At 48.0% G+C, this 24329-nt stretch overlaps 1 pseudogene; it reads right to left on the bottom strand.

Annotated features, from left to right (window-relative positions):
* Positions 1–4785: 4785 nt before the first annotated feature.
* On the bottom strand, positions 4786–24326 carry LOC142068361 (uncharacterized; annotated as a pseudogene).
* Positions 24327–24329: the final 3 nt, after the last annotated feature.

Here is a 24329-nt window from a genome sequence, read left to right as displayed (position 1 = left end):
GGGCCAGGGGGGTCTCCAAGCGCTGCCCCCACCCCGAGTGCCAACTGCGGCAATGGAAGCTGCGGGGCTGGTGTCTGCGAGTAGAGGTGCACAAAGACTCCCACAGTTCTTCCAACTAGAAGCTGCTGCCAGAGGGGATGCAGGTCACTTTTGGGAGACACCTGAGGTAAGCACTGCACCCCTCTCCCCCTCCCACACCCCAACCCCCTGCCCCATCCCAGAGCCTGAACCCAAATTTCCTTCCAGAGACTGTGCCCCACACCCCCTCCCACACCCTAAACCCCTGCCCCAGCCCAAAACCCACACCCAACTCCCTCCCCGAACCCACCCCTGCACTCCCTCCTGCAGCCCAATCTCCTGCCCCAGCCCAGACCCCACATTCAAACTCCCTCCCAGAGCCTGACCCCTCTCCCTCTCACACCCAAACTCCCTCCCAGAGCCTTGGGGGTATGTGTATGTGTGTGTGTGTTTGCAGGACTTGGTCCCGTTGTGGGCACCACCAAAAATTATACAAACCTGCTACCCCTGTCCAGCCCAATCTTCTGCTGACGCACCTCAGCCCCCACCCGTGCAGGGTTTGATGCTTTCATTACTTAAATTCCAGGATGTTGAGGCATTTCAGCTCCCCTTTGTCGAGAGGGAACCTTCACCCCACTCCCAACCAGATTCTTGTCCCTGGGATCACTGTAGGGAGGCTGGGTCCCTCTTTGTCTTTTCTCTCTCTAGGACAGGCCAGGACGCCTATAACTGGAGCATCTGAGCTCCTAGGACCTTCTGTGGAACTGCCATTTCCCTTCCCCTTCTATGGTCTCCTCTGTCATTGATTCCAGCCTTTTTTCTATCCATTGTCAGCACCATCCCAAGCCAGCTGCACTCGCCTCAAAAAGGCAGTGTCCTCTGGTGGGTGTAAATCACTGCCCTCTCTCCTCTCTGAGCACTGACTGCCCCTCAGTTTCCTTGCCTCTCAGTCTGTGCAGATGGGACCCTTCCCTCCAGTGTAGGAGGATTCTCCCTTCTCATCTAGGGGGGAGGGATAGCTCAGTGGTTTGAGCATAGGCCTGTTAAACCCAGGGTTGTGAGTTCAGTCCTTGAGGGGGCCATTTAGGAATCTGGGGCAAAAATTGGGGATTGGTCCTACTTTGAGCAGGGGGTTGGACTAGATGACCTCCTGAGGTCCCTTCCAACCCTGATACTCTATGATTCTATGATCTACCATTGTCCCAAGCAGCACTGCAGATGGGAATCTTAAACTCATGCAGGGAGACTACTGGGCTGGAGACTACTGGGCCACATCCCCTCTGGGTGTGAACAAAGGAGCAGGCCCTCCTGTTTCCAAAACATCCAGTGGCCTAAGAGCAGCATGGAGGACACAGTCCCAGCTCTGAGGGCCAATCCTGCTGTCCTGGAGGTCGCTGGTTCATCGGGGTCACTTTGCAGCAGGGCCAGATTCTATGTGTGTGGGAGAGAGAATACGTGCACTGGACTCAGGGTGCAGAGAGACAATCAGCCCTCTCCCCTGCATTGAGTGGGTGGTTTTGCCACCCCCTGCTGGAAGGTAATGGTGGTGGGGGTGCTGTGAGTAGCTCAACACCTCACAGAAGTGGTGTGGGGAGCTCCAGGTGTTTTTAGGATCTGCTATGAAAAGCAGGACCTGCCTGAAAAGTCCAGCTTTCCCCAGCACATTCACTGCGGGGCAATTGGGTTACTGTTTGTTTGGCTGAACAGCAAAGAATCGTTCCCAGTTTCCCTTCTATCTGCAGTATGATTAGCCTCTGCCGGTGGTTAATGAGGTGGATCTAGTTGTAGATTGTTATTCATTCCCCACCTTGACAATTCACACAATCCCTTTCCCACGCACATCCCCAACATCACAGTTTTCCGGTAGCAGGGGTTGGGTTTTCCCTGCGGCCCTGAGATTTTCAGGGTCCTTTTTTCCCTCCACCTGAAGCAAACTCAGCTTTTTCCCCATCCCAGACATTCCATGAAATAATAAGAGCAGCACTAAGGAAAAGGGGAGGGAACATCTCACTGCCAAGGCTGGATGTGACCAGGGCCCCCTGTTCATCCATTGTTTCCGAAAGGTTCCATGGAATTTGACACCCTTCTTTGCACAAGGGACAGAGAAAGATCTTGCTGTTCCTGTGTCTGTGCAAAGAAAATTGTGCTTCTGTATGAAAGAAAGGTGGTAAATGGCTCCATGGTGAGACAATATCCTCAGGATTAAGAGCAAAGGACTCAAGCTGAGAACTGATTTAACTCCACTCATCTGGGATTTAACAAATTGTCTTCCATGGAGACACTGGGAACTTGTGACATTGAGCCAGACTCTAGGTGTTTGGGCTGCTTTAAATCATAGTAAAAATATGAACTTGATTCCAAGAAAGGAGAGAGGAGAAGTCTTAGCTGAGTTTAGTCCCAGGCTGGGGTCTCCTGGATGGGTGGGAACTTCCTTTGCTGCTGCCAGGGGATCAGCGACTACTGGAGACATACTAGGGCTGGGATGAAAGTGGAATGTTGCATGGACTTTATGTGCACAGGGCCCCACTAACTCTAAATCCTCCACAGTAGCAGGTACTTAGAAAGTCACACCTAGGTCAATGGTAGGACAGGGGTTTTGAAAAGAGATTCTTTTTTCCTCTCTTCATGAGAAAGAAAGTAAGAGCTGGCCACTCAGGTGAAGAATACCACTTTTTCCTTTGGCTGAGGAGCTGGAAACCAGGCACAGACAACTGGAGTCTCCTGAAAGGGGGGGGCATAATTTCAAGGTTCAGCCACACCCCTTATAATCAACAGCCCCTCGCACATGTGAACAATGTAGGGAGCAGAAACAGCAAAGGCAGACCCTCTCCACTTACCCCTCCAGCAGCTGCTATGCAGGGAGGGAGCCTGGCAGCACCACAAGTAGCTGGGATAGCTAACCCAGGTGGGGCACATGACCCCACATACCGCCCTCTGCAAGTGTTGCCTCTGAAATTAGGAAAATTCATGAGTTCAAGGCACAGCTGCAAACCCAGAAGAAAGCCTAGCACTACATGCCCAGGGTGAAGGGGTGTGCTAAAGCCTAGAACCAGGCCAGAAACCTTCAAATCATCAATCTAATGCAGTCCCAACTGAGCTACTTTGGCAATGACCAGGCCAACCAGGTAGGCTCAATGCACGATCCGCGGCACATGCGAGGAAGATTTAAATCTTGATGTCACAAGGCAGGAGACAAGCAGTGGACTTAGGCTAGGGTTTCCTATATCGCATTCACTCAAGTCAGCACCTGCCCCCATCACAAGCTGTCACCAGCGCCCCCAGGTCGGCAAGAAAGGAGCAGCAGTTCTCACTGGAACAAGTCCACACACAGCTTTCAGGTTCCTCCCAAGCCTAAAACAGAAAACCATCTTGCCAGAAAGGATCTAGGACTTACCATTGCTACTTTTCCTTCCACCCAGACCCCTGCTTCTTCTCCTGGGCTGCAAGTAGCCATCCCTGGGATGCCAGAGGCAGGCACAGGATTCTACCTCCCAGCAGCCAACCGCACCTTCCCAGGCTTTGGCAGAATGAATGGTGGCATGCTACTAACCCCACTGAGGTTATTTTAGCATAGCTTCTGCCCTGCCTTCTTCAGCATTACCTTCCTCTTTTTCCCCATTCCCACCTCACTTTCTCCTTTAGCAAGTCATGCAAGTGAGGCCAGCAGGAAGAGCCCGCCTCTGCAGGCCAACCTCCAAGGGCAGAGGCCAAGCTACAAGGCTCCAACAGGTGACTGACCTAGATCCTCTAGCTTTCCCCAGCTGATGCCAAGGCGCTTTCTCAGCTCATTTCACCACCTTCTATCCTGTAGAGGTTAGGATTATCCCGGGGACAGGCCAGTGGTAGGAAGAGGAGTGCCTTGCTGGACAGCTAAGGGAGCTGGGGAAAAGTAAGCCATTGTGTTTCTGCCCGGTTCTGAACCAGGGGCCTTTCACATGTTAGGCAAATGTGATGCGGGGAGGGATAGCTCAGTGGTTTGAGCATTAGCCTGCTAAAGCCAGGGTTGTGAGTTCAATCCTTGAGGGGGCCATTTAGGGATCTGGGGCAAAAACTGGGGATTGGTCCTGCTTTGAGCAGGGGGTTGGACTCGATGACTTGAGGTCCCTTCCAACCCTGATATTCTATGATAGCTACTGCACTACAGAAACTCTGTCTCACTACTCTGCCCCTCCCTTCAAATTCCATCCACTTGGCTGGTGCTTGCCCTGGCACACACCGATGGGCAAACCTGGAGAAAGAAGTGGCAGCCCTTTCCTACAGCAGCACCCGGAATGAGTGACTTGGGTCAGGTAACGGCACCGCTGTGCTTCCAGGAAACAGCTCACCCCTGCACAAAGAGGGATGAAAGAGCATGCCAAAGCCTGGGACTGAACCGGAGACCTCTAGATCTTCAATCTAACACTCACCCAACTGAGCTACTTTGGCACCTGCACAATTTTTTTTATTTGGCCAGCTGCTTCTCACCTTGAAGCTTAGTCTCAATAAAACATCTCCGATCGCCGATGGCCAATGAGAGACTGACATTGCTTGCTATTTCATCACCTGAAAGGGAGATTGGCCAGCGCTTCGATCTCTGTAATGCTGCACTTCAGTTCATGAAGGGAAAGGTGAGAAAAGCGACCTTTGAACTAAAGGACTAGGGTTAACATTCTAACTCTGTCTCTTACTGTAACACTATTTAATACTGCTCCACCCTGTGTTGGTGACAGTTCAATTTCTAGATATTAGTACATTTCAGTTACTGTTAAAATTAAAGTTTCTGTATGCTTAAAGGAAATGCATTTTTTATTTGCTTATATATGGCATGAATAAATACAGATCGTAGCATGCAAATTTATTGTCTTATGACACAGAAAATCATGCATCCAAATTGTGCACTGAAATCATGAAATGAGCTACAAATGCAATAAAAAATAAGGTATTCAAAGTTTTAACATATGGGTGGGGCACCAAAGATGCTTCTTGGCTGGGATGCCATTTGGTCTAGGGGAAGCCACAACAGGGAGCGCATGAGTTAGTTTCAATTGCCTATTTTCAGACTGTAGTCTGTGGGCACCCTGCTTTGTGGGAGGGACCCTAGTAGCCCAGACTCAGGGCTGGAACAGGCCCTTATTTAGGAGGTGGCTGCATGGTTTATAGCGCTCCGATGTCTCAGACAATCTCTCTCTCCCAAAGCCTCAGATCTGTGTCCCCAGAAGGCTCCTGCACTGCCTCCGCTCCTTTCACATTCTGTAGAAGGGAGCAGTATCAAGGGTTAGGGGTGATCCATAGAGACTACGTGGGTAGCAGATGCTTCAGGAGTAAACCCAGCACCCAAAGCAGAGGGAGAATATAGGGCTTTTTCTCTTTACTTAGCCACATGCTATAGCTCAGAGAGCTCCTTTAAATGTTTCCCCTCCCACAACCTGGGAAAGGGGAAGGATTCTCATGTTCTGGCCTGATTTGAATGAGGACCACTGGACCCTAGAACCATTCACTGCCGTTTCCTAGAGAAACCTGTGATACACAGAACAGGGCTGAGATCAATGCTTACTGGAGTCAAGAACTGCTCCCCTGGAATATCAGCAGTATTGGGCAGCTGAAAATCTCACAGAAAGAGCTGAAGCATTGGTGGTTCAGCAATCAAAGTCCTAGACGGTGCACGGGAGGTTTAGGTTTGTTTCTGGACAATAGCATTGTGAGTTTTATTGCCTCACAATTTCAGTAGAAAAATTCAGACCCAAACTGTGTGTGGCGGGGAGATTGATAGCACTTTCTCTGGTTTTGATTTAGTTTGTTCTCTTCCTCTCATTTTAAAAGCCCTGGATCATTTTGATGGTGAAAATGTTTGTAAAAACTATTCTAGGAGTTGGACAAGTTGTTCCCCTAGGTCCCTGTGCAGGGGCAGTTGTCAGTTCTGACCTCATGAATATAGTGGTGACTATCCTGACCTGTCACGTGGGGGACTAGAGCTTGATTTCCTGATGAGAAAACTGGGATTTTGACAACAAGTGTATGTCTACAATACAATTAAAAACCCATAGCTGGCCCAGGCCAGCTGACTCAGGCTTGCCAGGCTCTGGCTCCAGGAGCTTGCTTAGGCTGGAGCCCGACCAAAGGGATCCTCCCCGCCTCACTAGGTTCAATGGCCTATATACTGAAGATGAGTTCGTAAATGGGGAGTGTGCACTAGGTGCTGCCACTAGACAGACTTCCTAGGGGAAGACCTACTCACTTAATATGATATACTCCAAAAATATTTGATGAAAGAAAGGCATCCTGGGGTTCAATGACTCCAGATTCAACTTGTTCAGGTTAGAAAGATAGATCTTTTTTTTGTTTGTTTTGGTAATTGTGAGCCTGGAAATAGCCTCCAGTGTGAAAGTCAGAGCTGGATTATTTCGAGCTCATGCACCCTTGTTACTAATGAAGGAGTAAAGGAATGTACAAACCAATGAAGCCTTAACATGTCATATGCATCCTCAACCCTTGTCCCTGTGGCAGGATCTCAAGTACAGACAGAAATGTTACTCAGGGTCAGGAGGAGAGAGGAAAGAGCTTTCCCTCGTGTATTTCCTCAGTCTAGTGGGCAAGGCAGCAGAGCGGCTTTAGGGCATTTTCTGTCACTGATGTTTTTCACGTTGGTGTGGGAGGAAAGACTTAGACCTGCCAGCTCTGTGAACCTGTGAATGTGAAGTGACCAAGTGACGAGTTAACAATCACAGGATTTGACTGGAACTAGAAAACAAAAAGGCCTTAAAGTTGAACTCTTGGGTGAATAGAATGATCTGATTGATATTCAACCTTGGAAGGCAATAGATTGTTACATCACTCAGAACAGCCTGGTTTGGTTGGTTGGTTTTCCCTGACAAATTGCAGAGGGTTCAAAGAAGGGCCACAGGAATGATTAAAGGCTTGAGAAGGTAAAGAAGTTTAAAAACAAACCCAACCTTTCCTGCTCCTGCCAGCTATGACTGCTGAGGACATTTTTCCTCTCTGCTCCAAGGTCTCTCTTCTGTCAGATTCTCAGCAAGTCAGGCCACCCTGCAGACTATGGCAAAGCAGTTTAGTAATAGGCTGCAGGACTCACCATGTAAGATTGCAGCTGTTGTAGCACCTTGGTTGATCATGGACCAAATCCTGCAGCCCTGGCAGCCCAGGATAACCTCCCACTGATGGCAATGGGAATTTAGCCTTTGTAATTAGCTGTCGGTGCCTGAGGTCTCAGCTATGAATTAAACTGGTAGCAGACACAGCTTCATTCAAATAAGCGAAGGATGTAAGTCAAAGAGCAAAGCTGGCCATCTGGAGAGGTGCTGCAGTCCCACAACCACAGCTGGAAGGGAGAAGAGGAAAAACTCCCTGAAGTGCTGGGAGCAGCACCACGGAAGTTTTTCAGTGAGATCAGTAGCAATAAATACGAAATGATGGAGTGTTTGCTCCTCTGCGATGACATGTTTGAATTGTGTTACTTTACTATGAGATAAAGCTTTAAAATATCCTGCTTTAATTTCAGGATGGGTCTGTAACCATAATTGGTCTCTGTGGGAAGTGGGACTTTCAAAATTCCCAAGGAATTTAAGGGGTGGCGCTCCCAGTTGGTCACCTGAGGACAGTGCAGTAGAGTTCAAACTGATGACCAGAGAGATGAGAACAGAGATCGTGGGATGCCTACCCGAGGCCAGTCGCAGAGCTGTAATGGAACAGGGGCACCGCAGCATTGTAGCCCCAGCACAGAAAGCTGTACGCCTCTCATCAGGGTGGTATTTTTTACAGCACCGCTACTGAGCAGTTTCTGCGCACTAAGTAGCTTGGCAGTGAGCACACCTCAGAAGTTACACCGCAGAAATCTGGTTGACTGCGCAGACACTTGCCAGTGTAGACAAGGCTGTAGAGGGCTTACATAGGAATGCAAGACTGGTCATACTGGGTCAGACCAATGGTCCAGCTAACCCGTGTGCTGCCTGAGAGTGACCAGTGCCAGATGTGTCCGAGGGAATGAACAGAACAGGCTTTTTGACCTGCAAAGTAAGGGTCTTTCACCCTGATCTTTAACTTCATTGTTGTAGATTCCTACTTATCCCATTTTAATCACCCCTCCCCCGAGGTCTCTGGGAAAAATCAGGTGTGAACCACTCCCTTGACACAGATGTGTCCCAATCCAGCTGAACTGAGGCAGACTTTAGGCCAATGTCAGTTTGGAAAAGGCCCACTTAACCCAGCAGGTTTCTCAAAGTATCTGTTGCTGTGAACCGCATGTAGCGTGGATGTGTAAACCCCAAAGATATCAAACATGAAAGAAACACAAGGCAAGTTCTGAGGAGGTTTCCAGAGCCAGGCCTGACAGTTAAAGTGTTGTACTTAAAAGGAAAAGGGGCTCAGCACCTATAAAAATAACTGGTTGCAAAAACAAAACAAAAATTAAATGAAAAAACCAAACCAAACCAAACAAACAACCCAGAAAAGCTACCATCACACATCCATCACCAGTTTAGATTTTGACATGTCCTGCCTTATGTGACATCTTTGCTTCGAAAACAAGAGACCTGGGGAACTCTGTGGCTGTTACCCTCTAACTGGGCAAAAGGTTACATGTCTTGTCTCAAGTAATTTTCCTCCTAACAGATGATTTACTTAAAAATTCATCAAAATAAATTCAATTTTAAATAGAAATAATGACAGTCTATACTGGGTCTCTATTTTCATACATGCTATTTCTCTCACATATTCCTCCACTCTAATTCCTTTGGAGTGAGGTTTTAATTTCAGGATTAGCAACAATTTCCTATATATAAGGAGGGGGCAGGGAGAGAATTAGAAGAAAACTTGAAACACTGAAAGTTATCACATAATCAGCCTGTGGCGGGTCTGGCACCACAGCAACCCTTTCTGGCAGGGGTGTGATGGCATGTCGAACCCTCGCCACTCTCAAGTCCTCCATGCCCATCTCTCTGTGGGCGGCCCAATGTGGCCTAATGGCCTGTTTCTGCGCAATCACCCCTTTGATCGGGGTTGTGGGCCCTAACGACCAGAGTCGATATAAATCTCTCCCAATGTCAGGGAGTGTGACTCAATGGCCAGAGTCTAGGTAACTTGCCCCAAGTATCAGGGCAGTGTGGCCCAACGGCCAGAGTCCATATACCTTCCCCCTCGCAGGCAAGGGGTAGTGCAGCCCAACAGCCAGAGTTTATACAACTTCCCCCTTGCAGGCAGGGTAGTGAGGCCTAGTGGCCAGAATCCAAGTAACTCACCCCAAGTATCAGGGCGGTGTGACCCAATGGCCAGAGTCCAAATACCTTCCCCCTCACAGGCAGGATAGTGCGGCCTAGAGGCTGGAGTCCATGCAGTTCACCCACACATGTCAGGGAAGTGTGGCCCAATGGCCACCCTCCCCCTCTTAGGCGGGGTAATGCAGCCTAGTGGCTGGAGTCCATGCAGCTCGTCCCAAGTATCAGGGCAGTGTGGGTGGGGTAGTAGGGGGACCTGGGCCCGCCCTCTCCACCAGGTCCTGACCCAGGGCCCTGCTAGTGGCAGGGTTTCCCTTGGCCTTAGCTCAATGGGGATCCGCCTGCAACATGCCGAGTGTCATTGCGACTCTACCACACTTTGTCTTTAAAGTTCCCATGGCTCACTCCCTACCATAAACACAGTGTACTCCACTTTGGGGGATCCTCCAGTCTGTTCCCCTCCTGTGGCATCCTCCATCTGGGTCTCAGCTTGGCTGGCCTCTGGATCCTGGAGTGTGGGCTGTCCCTCCTCAGGAGCTGGCGGTGTGCCTCCTTCCGCTCCGGCAGTCAGCCCAGACTGAGAAACTCTGCAGGCTTTTATACGTGTTCTCCAGCTGGAGCATACAAAGCAGAGCTTCCAGGGTGTGGCTTCCTCTGCTAGGAAGGAAGGGTTAACTAATTAATTAACTTCATGTTTAATTTCACTGTTGCTGGTCACAAATCATTTAAAGATTACAAAATATAAACCTATAGGGCAGTTTTCTCTTAATTCCCATTTCCACCCAGTCAGCTTTGTGTGAAGTCACATTCTACAGTTACCTAGGAGCCTTCCATTTCTGTGAGTTCATTTCTCCCTGGATCTTCTCCCATAAGTGTGGGTGGAAGGGGTCTCACCTTATGTGGGAAGGTTGCATTATGTGAAAAAGCACCTGTGCTCTCACACTTTCTAATCTTTCAATGTAGCAGCAGGTGGAGAAGCGATACAAATGCATAGGGACTTAATAGCAAAGCTACGAGACCAAACCACAGACTCTGGACTCAGCATTCATGTATCCTGCAGTCTGAACTTGGAATCTGGTACATTTCCTCATTGGCTACCATCATTTGCCCAGCATGGAAGTGCTTCTTGTCCAGCAAGTCAGCCAGATTGGGACCCACAGGCATGGAATGGCTCTGAAAGAATCAGCTGTTTCTCTCTGTGCTTCATGAAACTTTGGCTCCAAATGGTAAAAGACAGTTGTTCCCAATTTAATCATGGCATCCTTTAGGACCATGATCAGTGGCACTTAACTGGGGAGCAGTGTTCTAAAAACAGTTTACCTGGACCACACGTCACCATAGCTTCCATCTCTAGGGTGAAAATCAACCACTCGTACCTGCAGTTTCTACCTGAGTTCTTGTCAAATCTTTGACCTTACTTGGAGTAATTTTACAATTTTGCAGCATCTGACAGTGGTGAGCTGAACAGAAATGTCACTTCCATTTTTCCCATCCCTACCTAGATAGGGACTGCATTTCTCATATAGTAAGCAACATGATTCCTAATGGATTAGGAAGGAGATTTCTTCAGGAGCGATCTCCTGCAGGACCTGAGCCACAGCTTCTTTGGGAGCCAAATGCATGGGTATTTTGCTTAGTTACAAGTCATTACTAGGGAATACTCTTCCCAGCCCTTTAGAAAAAATATTGACCTAACCACTTTAACAACGGGGGGACTGGGTTGGTGATGGTGAATAAGGGAATCCCTCTGACTTACCCTATCTTCTTCCGTTGCTATAGAGGGTGAAATAATATTTTTCCCTATCCGTGTCCTGTTCCTGTTCTCTGTTATAGTTCAACATATTTTAAGTGAGGAAAATGGTAGTAAAAATATCTGGTCTCCAGCATAACCTGAAGCAACATCAGAGCAACTGGGAATGAAAAAAATGGTTCCCAAAGGGGGAACATGTTAACTAACAATTGCTTTGAAACGGGGGGACAGTATAACTGTGATGCTCAGGGTTTGTTTAGACTAGGAAAAGTGATGGAGTTTAGGTCAGGCCAAGGGGAAAGCTAATGCCAACCAAGGCACCTGGGCTACATCTGCACTACAACTATAATTGTCTTTTTACACCAAGGTCACTAACTTGAGCAGCCAACACCATGTACAGTCCTAGTGAATGTAAGGCCCGGGCAGTTTTTGCCTCAGTGTAGCTTGTTGGGTCAAATCTCTCTCTTCTACCTGGAGCTGATGAACATTCCTGGCCGGAGGGACATGCACTCCTACAACTCAAAAGGAAAAGAGTTGATAGAAAAAAATCACAGGACTGACCCCAAAGAACGGGGAGCTGCAAAAGGCAGAAGCAGGCAACTCATCTAGGAGAGCTAAGAGACCACGGTGAATATGGTGCAAAGGTCGCTATGTGGGAATTAGCAATTGTGATTTTTAAAAAAACAATCTTTGGCCAGCCAGAATCAAGGCATTTATTACAGTTCTCTCATATGTGGATTTTCTGATGTCTAATAAGGCTTGAGCTCTGATTGAAGCTTTTCCCACACTCAGAGCACATGTAGGACGTCTCTCCACTGTGGATTCTCTGATGTTTCGTAAGGGCTGAGCTATAACTGAAGCATTCCCCACACTCAGAGCACGTGTACGGCATCTCTCCAGTGTGGATTCTCTGATGTGAGATGAGGGCAGAGCTCCGCTTAAAACTTTTCCCACACTCAGCGCATGTGTAGGGCGTCTCTCTTATGTGGATTGTCCGATGTCTGATAAGGTGTGAGCGCTGATTGAAGCTTTTCCCACATTCAGAGCACATGTAGGGTCTCTCTCCTGTGTGGATTCTCTGATGTGTGATGAGGGCTGAACTATCCATGAAGCGTTTCCCACACTCAGAACATCCATAGGGTTTGTCACCTGTGTGACTTCTCTGATGTATGGTAAGGGCTGATCTATAACTGAAGCATTTCCCGCACTCAGGGCATGTGTAGGGTGTCCACCCAGTATGGATTTTCTGATGTCTGATAAGGTGTGAGCGCTGATTGAAGCTTTTCCCACACACAGAGCATACGTAGGGTGTCTCGCCTGTGTGGATTCTCTGATGTGAGATGAGGACTGAGTTATAACTGAAGCATTTCCCACACTCAGAGCACGTGTAGGGTTTTTCTCCTGTGTGGATTCTCTGATGTCTAATTAGGCTTGAGCTCCGATTGAAGCTTTTCCTGCACTCAGAGCATGCGTAGGGTGTCTCTCCTGTGTGGATGTTCCTATGTCTGTTAAGGTGTGAGCTCCGATTGAAGCTTTTCCCACACTCAGAGCACGTGTAGGGTTTCTCTCCCCTGTGGATTCTCTGATGTGTGAGAAGGTCAGAGTTCCCACTGAAGCTTTTCCCACACTCATGGCATATGTAACATGTCTCGTCCAAGCTGATGGTCTCGCATGTAATAAGGTCTGAGTGGCTACTGAAGTTTTCCTCTGGTCTGTGCTGAATCTCACAGGCTTTTGCTTTTTCTGGGAGTGCACAACTCCCAGAAACATTCCCTTTGGATACTCCTGATAACATCCCATGTGGTTCTACTGGCTCAGCATCTTCCTGCTGGGGTGTCTCCTCGTTCTCACTCACCATCCCGTCACCTGATGGGAGACAGAGAGAATCCAGACATAGGTCACTCCCTGCACCAGAGAGAGGAATGGAAAAAGGTGTGAACAAACCAAAATATGTGCAGGAGAGATCAAACCTATCAGGAGCTGATTTTCCCCAAACCCTTCCCCAGAGGAGAGAGAGGAAAGTATCAGTTCTGGGCGTGCATCTCACCAGAACTCTCAGGGGAAAGTGAGACTGGGGAGGGACTTGCTGCCAACTGTCAGTCAGGATAGGTGAGAAGCCATGAATGACATCTGCCTAATGATTCCACATCTGCAGGGAACAATCCTGAACTTGGAGAGCTTACAACTTGGAGAGTCTTTGTAGGGCATCCCAAATGTTTCCTGTATTCACGGACAGTTTTTGAGATGGTTTACCCAATTCCTCACCTGTGCAGACAGCTCTCGGGAGCACTTTTTTTCAGAGCCATAGAGGTCTAAGACCCACGGCTATTCCCCTCATTCCTGCTGCGAGATCACATCAGGTTTGGAAATTGGAAACCCTAGGAAGGCAAAGAAAACAAGGAAGGTCCATGGAATTTGTGGGATACTTGTCACAAGGATTATTCCATGGTTTTAACCCCAGCTCATTTTTAAGAAGTAACATCCCAAGGCTAGCTTCCTTGGCTCAAAGTGGTAGGAGAGTTATTATTATAAATCATATTCATTACCTTAGTTTCAAAGAGCCAACTAACCGTGGGCCACTGTTGTGCTAGGCACAGTACAAACCCAGAATAGTAGATGGCCCATGCCCTGAAGAATTTACAATCTAAATAGACAAGACAGACACAGAATGGGGGATGAGGCAGAACCCACCAGCAGAGTGAACGATGTGAAGGCAGAGTGACAGATCTGATGAACACAGGTATATCTCTTGAGACTATTGTATTTAATGGTATGACTAGGGCCAGTGTTTTCCGGAAACTGTTATTACTGCATTTTTTCCTGAAATTACTCTTCATTTCTGGAATCACCCTTCACATCCAGAATAGCTGAACGGAGGGTGCGTGGGGATGCAGGGTCACAAACCCCAGATTTCTGCCTGGAGACACCTGACTCCTCCCCAGAGCACAGGGCAAAGGCTGGGGGCTGGCTGCTTTTGAGACTTGCTACCAATTTCTTCCCTCCTCATAAAAGTCTGGGCTCAGAAAAAACACTGTGGAGCTTCCCCTTGAGAGGCAGGGCACTTGGCAGTGGGATGCCGGGCACCCTCATCATGCTGCAGAGCAGATGGTGCTCGCACCTGCTTGACTGTGTCAGCAACACCTGTCCCCTGATCATCTCCCCTGCATGCAGCTGGTTCATGTCCCGTCTCCCCAGCACACAGACGGCTCTAGGCTCTTAATGCCCAGTGTTTGGGCCCCACCTCCCCCATACAGCTGGCTCCTCTCCTCTCCCGCAATACACTTTCAGGCTGTAAAGGATTATATATTGCTCACGTTTGTCAACTACTCTGTTTTCGTTGCCAGCAAACACTGGCCCTATTTATGACTGTTATCTGTATCTTTGAGCCAGGCCTTGAAAGCATGAATACTTCACAGACTATGATACTGAGATGGACCAGATGATACCGGGGAGGGCTGAGGGATAGGTTTCCTGTGCAATCCGGTATCACTAAGGCTGGATCTCAAGGCTGGTTATACAGAACTCCATCTTTTGAAGCTTTGCCCCATACAGAAAGGGGCAGTGTCTGATTTTACCTCTTTCAGGAGACTGAAGAAGACATACAGACTTTTTGGGGCAAAACAGCCGAGTTTGAGCTGACTGAGGGGGGTCTTTTTGGGCTACAAATTGACATGACCTGATAACCAAGACGTAAGCTTTTAAAGAAGGTTTTAATACACTTTGGAAATGATCGGGGATTCCCAAGAGGACTGATGGTAAATATGCATTTTGTTGCTTTTCTTGCTTTATATATTTTTCCCATAAGGCACACTGACACTGTCATGGATCCATAGGATCTGTGAAATGCCCTGGCTTTTAAACAGTCCTTGGGAGGTGCACTTTGAGTGCACTAGACCCGCAATGGGTTCCACTCTTCCACAAGGATAGGCCAATGTAGCTTCAACACTATTTCAACGTGTGAGCTCTGCCAACAGGATCAACAGAATGACACTCCTGTTCAGAGACTGTTCCTCATTCAACGCACAGAGCAAGTTTGTGCTATGACACTGGGCAGACTTTTAAAACATAGCAGGGTTTATTAGTCAATCGAAACATAGCATTGAAAGTCTTTAGATTAGGACAGAGAAGCAAAGAAGACAATATAGTCCACACTGGCCAATGCCCTTGAGCCATGCTGCTGTAGAAAACAGTTTGGTTTCCATTCACTGTACCTGTCCATTTGTCTTCTCTCCAATAGAGCTCCCTGCATCTGTGAGCCCAGTTCTTCCTGCTCCCAAAAACATAACAAGTCCATAAATGCTTCACTCAGCCAAGGGAAGATCCTCCCATGAACAGATGACAATTATTCCCTTGTCTCTGTAGGATATTCCATTGATTTGGGTTGGTCCCAGCCAGTCCTTAATGACCCATTCATATCACCCCATTACATCTACGTGACAAAACACCTCATGTCTCCTGCTCTTTCTAATCATAGCAATACCAATCAGAGAGGGAAACTGAGGTGTGTATTGGCATCATAGAAGTATCACCAAAATTCCCAACTCTATCACACGCAACAGCCTTGGAGAAAAAGCAAAGCACAGGAACTGGACGTTAGTCTAGTGAACACAGTGTAGGAGAAGCTGCAATCCTCAAACCTGCTCAAAAAGGAGAGGCATGTGGGTCCCTACCCATGGAGAGGGGCTGGCTAGAGGCCTGATACCTGAGAGGGCATTCCTTGAGCAGACCATGGAGGCAGGTCCCAGAACTGTGATATCACAAAAGCACATTGTGGGGAATTAGGAAATCTAGTGATTCAGGTATAATGGGAGGGAGAATTAAACTCCCCCAGTGTGTGGAGAAGGCTGGGGAATTAAACACTGAAATTCAGGAGCAACAGCCTCTAATTCTTCCGATGAAGTGAGCTGTAGCTCACAAAAGCTTATGCTCTAATAAATTTGTTAGTCTCTAAGGTGCCACAAGTCCTCCTTTTCTTTTTATGGATACAGACTAACACGGCTGCTACTCTGAATCCAGAAAAGGAGAATGTAAGAAACAAGAACTGGGCCATGCAATGTCAGAAGGGACAGGCTCCAAGATCCAAGGAGCCCAGAGGGAAGGAAGCTTGTGGCTGCTGCAGATGGAGAGAGCGGGGCCAAGAGTATCTCCAAACTCTCACTCCTGTTCACCCCGACCTGATTTTATGATCTTTGACCTAGTCTCAAGTCTTGTGTGCAATTTTATACTTGCTAGAGATAAAATGTCATTATCAGAAAATTGCTTATTAGCTTGCAATATGCATGGAGGGTCAAGGAGGTGAACATAAATAAATGGGCTATTAAGGGCAGGTCTACACTACAGCCAGGATCCACGCTCTGAGATTGATCCACTGGTGGTCGATTTAGTGGGTCTAGTTAAGAGCCACCAAATCAACTGCAGATTGACTGCAGCTGGCTCTCCAGTCAACTCCTGTACTCTACTGCTGACTCTACCCCGACACTCTCCCGTTGACCCCCCGCAGTGTACACCCTGCAGTAACTCAGCCTAAGTTATGTTCACTCCAGCTACATTATTCACGTAGCTGGATTTGCATAGTGTAGGTCAACTGACCGCGGTAGTGTAAACATAGCCTAAGCTTGCTACAGTTAAAGGCCTTATATTAGGTTGAGGCTTTGTGGGAGTGATTATGATGAAGTCTAGGATTTAGCTGAATAGGCCTCAGGATAAGGAGAGAATCCTAGGTGAGATATTTTGACCCCACATTTTGAAAAACTAACAAGTAATCACCAACAGGTGCATTACACCACAGGATTCTGAAAGAAGGGGCGGGCTTTAGCAGTTAGGTTTCTATGCAGTAACTCAACAGTTGGGCCGCATTCATATATTAGAATTATTAATAAACAGTGATGTAAATAAGTGATGTAAATCATAAGTATCAATGCTTGATGCTTAATTATGGACTTCCCAAAGGCCACATATGGGTTGGGGCAGCTATTGACATTCCTGTAATCAGACTAAAGGAGCAGATATAGTATATAGCCATCCTATTACCATAAGTGGATAAAATACCTCTCAGTTACCATTTTTTCATTTTCCCAGGTCACCGAGACAGTGTAAACTGAAGGAGGGCCTTCATTGAATCATAGAATATCAGGGTTGGAAGGGATCTCAGGAGGTCATCTAGTCCAACCCCCTGCTCAATGCAGGACCAATCCCCAGTTAAATCATCCCAGCCAGGGCTTTGTCAAGCCTGACCTTAAAAACTTCTAAGGAAGGAGATTCTACCACCTCCCTAGGTCCTTCAGATGGACTCCCTTGCCCCTTGATCTTTGTTTCCAATGGTGTCTATAACTTGGTAATATGCACAGTACAAGACGCTCTTTACTATACTTACCTTAGTCTAATTATTATGCATATTGATCCTTGCCTATGATTCCAATTATAACTGCCTGTATTAAATTAAGTTTCTGTGTGTTTCACCAAATTTCATCTTCTCAATTAATTTTGAGCAGCCATGTAAAAGGGCAAGTTGTACCCCAATACGTAGGTGTAAAAATTGTACAGGCTACACTACCACCCTGACATCATCAACAAAGTGCCCATTTGTGCCTGGGTAGTGGCCCTGCTGTGGGAGAGAGGAATGCAGCAAGGACTCAGGATCGGTGGATGGGGTTGTTGTGCACAGAGACAGGGAGGGGGGTAATGAGTGGGAGAGGGAGGTCAAGAGTTAAAATATTAATGTTTGGGGGAAAATGTATAATGAAGTGAAAGTGAACAGAAATAAAACTGGAGTGCAGGCTGTAAAGCAAAAAGGCCTGGGCAGGGATTTGGAGTTAAAGATCTGGGATCCCCCACAGCTCTAGATCCCCAGACTCTCCTACCTCCCACTGATCCACCCAGCCCACCTCCTGGGTGCCTTTCCTCCACACTCCCCTCACCTTCTTCCCACTACTCTCAGCCACCACCACGTCCAGGCACCTTGGGAGCTTCCTATGTTCCCTCCTAGTCTCTCACTACCTCATCCCTCCCCGCTCCTTCTTACCTCTAATCCGGCACATACACTCCTCATGTCCTAGCACCCCAGAATTAGCTACTCCCCGCTTCTCCTCCCCTCCCATGGCTCTGTTCTCTCTTCACCCATGGGGTCCTGAATGGCAACATTATACACTCTCCTATCAAAAGCTGAGCTCATCTGACTGTCACACAAGACATGCATGAGTCATACACCTATTTACTCAATTTAGAATTCTACAGGCAGCATATTTTCCTTTTAAAATGAGGAAAAGGCATGAAAGCTCTAGTTATTAATGTAATTGTTAATGTATCCAATAATGATAAATTAAATGCAATTTTAAAATGCCTGACAGCACCAAAAAGGCACATGTCCAAAAATTATTCTAGTGGGTGGGAGATAAGGCAAAAAAAGTGTGTGTGGGGGGAGGGGGGCGGGGGGGAAACTTGTCAAAACTTGCATGACGAATACAGGTATAAAGTTATTACTACTCAAGTTCTTTAGAGACCCCACAGCTTCTTATAACCCAGGGGACAGGACTCATTACCCAGCCAGACCACAGTCTCATAGTTCTCCTGCATGACATCCCTGTAGAGGGCTCTCGGAGTGGGGTCCAGCAGAGCCCCCTCTTCCTTGGTGAAATATACAGCCACCTCCTCGAAAGTCACCGGTATCTGAAAGAGCAAGAGTCCAACACTCAGTATCTGCTGTCCCAGTCACAACCCCACTATTCACAGAACAGCAGCACCAGGTAAATGGAAGCTTCAAGAGGCACACGTTAACAGAGTCCCACCCCCACCTTGCTTAGAGCAGCCAGGAGGCATCAGAGGGTAGAAAAAGAGAACCATTGTGTCTCCCAGCTGACAGACTAAGGCAGGGTTTTCACATTTATGACATACCTACTAACCAGAGCCTGATATAGGAGATGGGGCTGTCTCTGGACCCTGCTGGTGGCTCCCTGGCAGGAATCCCAACACTCTCCAAATAAACTATATGGAAGAAAGGGGAAGTAAATAGTAAAGAATATAAGTTAGAAAGTCAGAATTGTAGAAAATTGTTAAGGGAAGCTACCAGAAATCAATGATCAATCAATCAAAATAAGAAGGAAGTTTTTAAAGGTATATAAAGTTCAAAATTAATCCTAACAATGGTAGTGGTAAATTACTAGACGGAAATGATGGAATTATCAAAAATAATGCAGAAGAGGTAAAAGTGTTCAATAAATATTTCTCTCCTGGGTTCAGATAAAAACACATGATGTAGTCATATCTTAAGATGTTGACGACAACACTCTTTCCATTCCAACAATAACTCACAAGGACATTAAACAGCAGCTATTAAAGTTAGACACGTTTAAATCAGCAGGTCCAGACAACTGGTATCCAAGAGTTTTAAAATACCTGGTGGAGGAGTATGGTGGACTGTTAAGGTAGATTTTACTTAGGACTTGGAACATTGGGGAAATTCCAGAAGACTGGAATAAAGCTAATGCTGTGCCAATATTTAAAAAATGAGAGAGAGATGACCCAGCTAATTAAAAGCGTGTCAGTCTGACATCGATACTGGGCAAGATAAGGGGGCAGCTGATACTGGATTTCATTAATAAAGAAATAAAGGAGGGTAATATAATTAGCACCCATTAACAAAGGTTTGGAAAAAATAGATCCTATCAAACTAATCAGATATCCTTAGTGGATGAGATCAAAAGTTTGGTTGCAGCTAACAGTATTGATGCAATATATCTCCCTCTTCTGTAAGGCATATGACTTGGTTCAGCACAATATTTTGACTAAAAAACTAGAATGATACAAAATAAACCTGGCATACATTAAATAGATTAAAAACTGTGATTGTAAATGGGGAACCATGGTTGAGTGGATTTATTTCTGGAGGTTCCCACAAGGATTGGTTCTTGACCCTGTGCTATTTAACATTCTTATCAATGACCTAGAAGAGAATATAAAATCCTCACTGATAAAGTTTGCAGTTGCCACAAAGACTGGGAGTGGTGGTAACTAATGAAGTGTCAGTAGATTCAGGCTCCAGCACTGGAAGTCTGGGACATTTTCCCAGCCTTGAATGGAGGGTTACTTCCTGTTCCACAAAGAGGGGAAGTTCCATTCCCAACTCCCGTGCCTTGAAATAAGACCCTGCCTGACAGTACACCCATATTCAGCATAGTGGTATGATTATAATATGATTAGGACAGAATTATAATGCATTTTGTGCAATATGCATCATGTGTGGTGTCATTGGAAAAGTTATGATTTGCTGAATACGATTATCCTATTTGTGTGCATATATCAAGTTTGTATCTGAAGTTATGGATACAGACTATGTATGGAGTGGTGGATATGCTGGAAGGTAGGGATAGGATACAGAGGGACCTAGACAATTTAGTGAATTGGGCCAAAATAAATGTGATGGGGTTCAACAAGGACAAGTACAGAGTCCTGCACTTACGATGGAAGAATCCCATACACTGCTACAGACTAGGGACCGAGTAAGTAGGCAGCAGTTCTGCAGAAAAGGACCCATGAGTTACAGTGGATGAGCAGCTGGATATAAGTCAGCAGTTTGCTGTTGTTGCCAAGAAGGCTAACAGCATTTTGGCCTGTATAAGTAGGAGCACTGCTAGAAGATCGAGAGATGTGATCATTCCCTTCTATTTGGCATTGGTGAGGCCTCATCTGGAGTACTGTGTCAAGTTTTGGGCCCCACAGTACAAGGAGGATGTGGAAAAATTGGAAAGAGTCCAGCGGAGGGCAACAAAAATGAATATAACAGGGTTTAAGACAGAACTGGATACATTCATGGAGGTTAAGTTCATTAATGGCTATTGGCCAGGATGAGTAAGGAATAGCATCCCTAGCCTCTGTCAAAGGTGGGTGACGGATGGCAGGAGAGAGATCACTTGATCATTACCTGTTAGGTTCACTTACTCTGGGGCACCTGGCATTGGTCACTGTTGGTAGACAAAAAGAAAAGGAGTACTTGTGGCACCTTAGAGACTAACCAATTTAGTTTTTCCTTTTGCGAACACAGACTAACACGGCTGCTACTCTGAAACCTGTTGGTAGACAGGATACTGAGTTGGATAGACCTTTGGTCTGACCCAGTACAGCCATTCTTATGTTCTTAATAGGGGGCTGGAGCACATGACTTACGAAGAGAGGCTGAGGGAACTGGGTTTGTTTAGTCTGCAGAAGAGAAGAATGAGGGGGGATTTGATAGCTGCTTTCAACTACCTGAAAGGGGGTTCCAAAGAGGATGGATCTAGACTGTTCTCAGTGGTAGCAGATGACAGAACAAGGAGTACTGGTCTCAAGTTGCAGTGGGGGAGGTTTAGGTTAGATATTAAGAAAAACTTTTTCACTAGGAGGGTGGTGAAGCACTGAAATGGGTTACCTAGGGAGGTGATGGAATCTCCTTCTGTCATAAATATAAAGGGAAGGGTAAACACCTTTAAATCCCTCCTGGCCAGAGGAAAAACCCTTTCACCTGTAAAGGGTTAAGAAGCTAGGATAACCTCGCTGGCACCTAACCAAAATGACCAATAAGGAGACAAGATACTTTCAAAGCTGGGGGCGGGGGAGAAACAAAGGGTCTCTCTGTCTGTGTGATGCTTTTGTTGGGACCAGAGCAGGAATGCAGGTCAGAACTCCTGTAAAAAGTTAGTAAGCAATCTAGTTAGATATGCAGTAGATTCTGTTTTGTTTAAATGGCTGATAAAATAAGTTGTGCTGAATGGAATGTATATTCCTGTTTTTGTGTCTTTTTGTAACTTAAGGTTTTGCCTAGAGGGATTCTCTATGTTTTGAATCTGATTACCCTGTAAGGTATTTACCATCCTGATTTTACAGAGGTGATTCTTTTACTTTTTCTTTCATTAAAATTCTTCTTTTAAGAACCTGATTGCTTTTCATTGTTCTTAAGATCCAAGGGGTTGGGTCTGTGTTCACCTATGCAAATTGGTGAGGATTTTTATCAAGCCTCCCCCAGGAAAGGGGGTGTAGTGCTTGGGGGGATATTTGGGGGGGGAGGAGACGTTTCCAAGTGGGCGCTTCCCCTGTTCTTTGTGCAACACTTTGGTGGTGGCAGCGTTTAACCTAAGCTGGTAAGGATAAGCTTAGGGAGTCTTTCATGCAGGTCCCCACATCTGTACCCTAGAGTTCAGAGTGGGGAAGGAACCTTGACACCTTCCTTAGAGGTTTTTAAGATCAGGCTTGACAAAGCTCTGGCTCCGATGATTTAGTTGGGGTTTGGTCCTGCTTTGAGCAGTGGGTTGGACTAGATGACCTCCTGAGGTCCCTTCCAACCCTGATCTTCTATGAGATTCTAATCTGGGCCACAGTCTTGCGCTCCTTTGCACAGGGGTGGGGGGGGGGGTGCGTGTGTCCAGATCTCAGTTTTACCTGTCACAACAGGGTTGCAGATCTCACTTGGGATCTCCACAGCACCTGTCACAACACCGGGGTTTGACCTATGTTGGGGTCTCTGCAGCACCTGGCAGAACAGGATCCAGATCTCACTTCGGGTTTCTGCAGCTCCAGGAATAACAAGGTCCCTGATTTTGTTTGCCATCTCTGCAGCACCTGGCACAACTGGAGCCTGATTTCACTTGGTGTTGATGCAGGGCCTGGCACAAAAAGGGGGAGGAGCTCAGTCAGGGTCACTGTAGCACCCGGTACAGCAAGGTCCCTGCTCTCTGTAAGGGTCTGTGCAGTTCCTGGCACAAAAGGTGCCCCAAACTTGGTTAGGGTTTGTGCAGTGCCTGGCACACGGGGGCACCTGATCTCAGTCATGGCCTGAGCTACGCTCAGAACAATAACAGCCCTGATCTCACACAGACACCTGGAGAAAAAAGCAAGAAGATTTTCAAGAATTTGATATCAGTATTTCAGAACTGAGGAGAAAATGGGGCACAAACTAAGTATCTGCCAATATAAGAGAGAAGGCCAGCATCTGAGGAGATGTTATGTCACCATTTAACAGGTCAAGAGAAAAGAGGGAAAGTTTGAGGGGAACAACAGAATGGGATGGATTCTTGTTGCCTCACATTCACGTGGCCAGCAGGGAGCCCTGGGTGATGTGGCTTTCCCAGGGGAAAAGAGTGGGGCTGGAGTCAGGTCAGAAGGAGAGGGGCTGGCCATGGTGTCTGGGAATGTGACTAGCAGGCAGTGGGTTGGGCAAGGTGGGGGTGGGGGAAGTAGCCGGGACTGGAAACCTGGGATTGAGCCTTCTCCCTGGGGGATGCTTGCTCCTCCCTCCCCTTCCTGGGCCTTCCCATGCCCTGTGGCCAGCAGAGAGTGGCCCCCCAGCCCAGCCCAGCCGTACCCCTGTCTCAGGGCTCTCCCAGCCTCTGCCCATTAACCCTCTTGCCAGTTCAGAAATCACTCAGGGGAAAGATTTCCCACCGAAAAAAGGACAAGTCACTGCAGGTAAAAATGCGGCGGAGACACCAGAAACCTGAGATTTGAACGGGCCACGGGTGAAGTGGGGAGCTAATGGGGTACAGTGGGGGGAGGAGAACAAAGACCCTCTCAGCGATATGGGCGGGGGGGTCACCCTGGATGTTGCTCGTTGCTCTCTAGAAAGAAAGGGGGCAGGACGGGGGTCCCCAGGGCAGCGGGAGATCCGAGGGGATCTCACCCCCCCCTTCTCTCCCCACTCCTTGGGGGTCCCCTGCTCTTCTCCCCTCCCGCCCACGTCCGGGCTGCACAGACATTTCCCATCCGCCCCTTCCCAGACCCCGGCAGCCTCCCGCCCAGCCACACGCAGGAACCCCAGGGCAGAGCCTGGCCGGGCCCGCGGGGCTCCTGCTGAGGCAGCAGCTCCGAGCCCCCCACCCCGCGGCGCGGGCCCCCCAGGGAGCAGATCCCGCCGCTGCCAGATGCCTGGTCCCCCCCGGACACGGGGCAGAGTCGCCGCCCGGCCCGGCCCGGCCCGGCCCCGGCCCCGCCCCCGGGGCTCGCTCCGGTACCTGGAGGCTGCAGCTCCGCAGCACGGGGTGGCTCCAGCGGGAGCAGGGCCCGGGCCGGGCACGGGGAGTTAACGAAGGTCTCCCCGGCACAGACCCTCTGCTCAGCCCGGCCCCCAGCCCCAGGGAGCAGCAGCGGGACAGCTCTGCCTCTGCGCATGCGGGGCTCTCCCCAACCCCCCGATCTGCGCATGCCCAGAGCCGGGAGACACAAAAACTCTTCTCCGGCTCCGGGAGAGGATCCAACGGCCCCGCACGAGCCAGGCAGAGCCGCAGCGCCCCGCGCGCGTTCACTGCCCGGCGCGTCCTCCCCCAGCCCAGCGTCACTTCCGCTCTCTGGAGAGTCAAGAACTACATCTCCCATCCTGCCCTGGGGGGGCACTT

Source organism: Caretta caretta, chromosome 4 (assembly GCF_965140235.1).
Source record: "Caretta caretta isolate rCarCar2 chromosome 4, rCarCar1.hap1, whole genome shotgun sequence".
In the NCBI taxonomy this organism is placed as follows: domain Eukaryota; kingdom Metazoa; phylum Chordata; order Testudines; family Cheloniidae; genus Caretta; species Caretta caretta.
Note: the sequence above shows the minus strand (reverse complement) of the source record. Positions and strands in the feature narration are given on the sequence as shown.